Raw genomic sequence first — 3,323 nt, forward strand, 5'->3', positions numbered from 1 at the left:
GTTTGTTATAAAGAGGACAAAGCACTGGACCTGCATTTTATTTGTGTACCACAGGGGCACACTATCCCAAGTGGAGCCACCTGTTATCACTCAAGAAAAAATATTTTAAATTCTGAACATCAATTTTTTAAATTTGTCAAAGGGTTGGTGTCAGTTTTGGGTCTAGTCTTTTCATCTTGTTTCTGTATGTCAAATGGGGTCAATTTTCTGTTTTAGTCTATCATTGGTCTCATATCTCACATGAATATCATATGTCGAAACTCATTTCAAAGTTCATATGCACTACAAAATTGTCTAGGTGATTTCGTAGTGCAAAACACCGATTTTGCACTGACTACGTTACGAAATGAGGGATTCATGCTGATCCATAGCAAATCTCACCCAGTTGTCATATTTATCAAAATCCGTCATGTTTACATCAACTTTTTTCAGCTTATACACTTCGTCTATCATATCCAAATGCTTATCTTCATCATTAGGTCGTTAGGTGTCTTGGTACTGGCACAAGTTTGAAGTTGTTATTGAGAAGGAGACAAAGGGTTCTGTTTACGATCTGAATGCATTTAATGGAAAGTTGCTTGCTGGCATCAATCAAAAGATTCAGTTATACAAATGGGAGCTCTGTGATGATGGTTCAAGAGAGTTGCAATCTGAATGTGGCCATCATGGTCATATTCAAAGACCGCACTTAAACGTTTTAGTTGGCGATACATTATTATTGATGAAGCACATCGAATAAAGAATGAAAATTCACTTCTTGCAAAGACTATGAGAATCTACAACACCAACTACAGGATTCTTATAACTAGCACACCTCTTCAAAACAACCTTCACGAACTCTGGTTTCTTCTCAATTTCTTACTTCCAGAAATTTTTAGTTCTGCTGAAACTTTTGATGACTGGTTCCAAATATCAGCTGACAATGACCAACAAGAAGTGGTTCAACAACTTCATAAGGTTCTTCGGCCATTTCTTCTACGGAGACTGAAGTCAGATGTTGAAAAGGGTCTGCCTCCTAAAAAGGAAACCATATTGAAAGTTAGAATGTCACAAATGCAAAAGCAATTTTACCGGGCATTGCTTCAAAAAGACTTGGATGTTGTGAATGCTGGAGGAGAGCGTAAGCGCCTTTTGAATATAGCCATGCAATTGAGGAAGTGCTACAACCATCCATATCTCTTTCAGGGTGCTGAGCCAGGTCCACCATACACCACTGGAGACCATCTAATCACCAATGCGGGCAAAATGGTTCTTTTTGATAAGTTGCTTCCAAAACTGAACGACCATGATACCAGAGTTCTTATTTTTTCACAGATGACAAGACTGTCGGACATTCTAGAGGATTATTGTATGTTTCGTGGATATCAGTATTGTCAAATTGATGGGAATACTTCAGGAGAGGATCATGATGCTTCCATAGATTCTTTCAATCAAGAAGGGAGTGAAAAGTTTATTTTCTTGCTTTCAACCAGAGCTGGAGGCCTTGGTATTAACCTTGCCACAACAGATGTGGTCATTTTGTATGAGAGTGACTGGAATCCACAAGTTGATCTACAAGCCTAGGATCGTGCACATAGAATTGGACAGAATAAAGAAGTTCAAGTTTTCCGCTTTTGTACAGAGTACACTATAGAGGAAAAGGTGACTGAAAGGGCTTATAAGAAGCTTGCACTTGATGCATTGGTCATACAAGAAGGACGTCTAGCAGAACAAAAAACTGTAAACAAGGATGGGTTGTTGCAGATGGTGAGGTTTGGTGCAGAAATGGTATTTATCTCCAAAGATAGCACCATAACTAATGAAGATATTGACCGAATTATTGCGAAAGGCGAGGAGGCTACAACAGAGCTGGATGCAAAGATGAAGAAGTTCACAGAAGATTGCAATCACTAGCAACATGTGGACTTACAAACTTGACTGCACTTAGTTTAAAAAAAAAAGAGCAATGCAATAACTGCATCAGGCTTGTGTGCCTTAGCTGGTCTTGTGAACTTGACAAGTCTAGATCTGGTGATGTGCTCAGGGATTCATGGTGGATTGGTGCATCTTAAAAAGGCTTACAAAAATAGAAGCATTGAACATTGGATGGTGCAATTGTATAAAGAACTCAGACATCAAACCTCTGGCTGGGCTTACAAACTTGAAGGAGCTGCAAACTTATCGAAATAAAGTCGCAGATTCAGGCATTGTTTATGTAGGCTGTCCGGTGACTGTGGCATGCATGGATACAATTTCAGGTCTTGTTGCTTTGACATATCTCAACATAAAGTCATGCTGTATAACTGATGTTGGAAGCTAAAAGCCGAAGAACTTTTGAATTGAAAGACTCTGAACATGGCCTATAACAATATTACACATGTTGGCCTAGTACATCTAATGGTTATTATTAATAGCCAGTTTGGTTCATGATGCCTCAGACAGCTTAGAGGAGATGCAGTTAAGCCAGCAGAAAAAATCTCCTTAAGGAAGTCACACAGCAAGTAAGGTTATGTTCCAAATTTTGAAATTTTGATGGTTTTCCTTATTGCATTTTTTCTTGAAGAATCATAGATCCCCACTGAGTTTTGAAAAGCTTTGGAGCAGTTGAAAAGAATATTTAAATATAAGGAAGCTCAAGATAGCAAATTTTGGGTATTAAGCTATGTTTTAGTGATTACACAGCAGTTTCGTAGCGCGCTACGAAACTGCTGAAGATGATGCCTAATGCACAACAGTTTCGTAGCGTGCTACGAAACTGCTGTAGCTACATAATTAAAACTCAGTCAACCAATTTTGAGGGACTGAGGGGGAAGTTTTGAAAAAGGAATCTCTTCAAAGGATCATGTAACAGGTGTCAACATTCAACAAGGTAAAAACAGGTGGAGGAAACATATATTTGAACTCTAAACCTTTTGTTATAAAGTGATCATAGTTACTACAGTTCATGATATGTCAGACAAATTGGAGGAGGTTTTTTCTTCACACATGGGAAAGGTCGACAGCACATAAAGGACGTGGCACTCCAATACATTTTTGTATAATCAAAAGAGAAGGACATGGTTCATTGGTTTCGAATATCTTTGAGGAAAACCAAAAGCAGATAAATAGGGGCAGTTTCCTACTTTTCAGGAGCAATTGAGAAGATGTGACATTAAGAGCCAAAAGGCAGCTACAAACACCTACCACAGCCAAACTAAAAGAGACCACTTGTCAAAGAATGAGAATTGATTGTAATTAAGGCTATTATTAGCATGATATGAAGTTAGACTCTTATTTTCCTTAGAAATCTAAAAAGTCTAGTTAGCAGTTTGTTACGTTTAATAGGTAGTTAAAGTTTGAATAGG

At 38.1% G+C, this 3,323-nt stretch overlaps 1 pseudogene; it reads left to right on the forward strand.

The window, feature by feature from the left end:
* Positions 1 to 654: 654 nt before the first annotated feature.
* On the forward strand, positions 655 to 1,893 carry LOC149165713 (putative chromatin-remodeling complex ATPase chain pseudogene; annotated as a pseudogene).
* The last annotated feature ends 1,430 nt before the right edge of the window (positions 1,894 to 3,323 follow it).

This window comes from Pinus tabuliformis, chromosome 5_1 (assembly GCF_031772625.1).
Source record: "Pinus tabuliformis cultivar Carrire ecotype Pingquan chromosome 5_1, CPIR1, whole genome shotgun sequence".
Lineage (NCBI taxonomy): Eukaryota > Viridiplantae > Streptophyta > Pinopsida > Pinales > Pinaceae > Pinus > Pinus tabuliformis.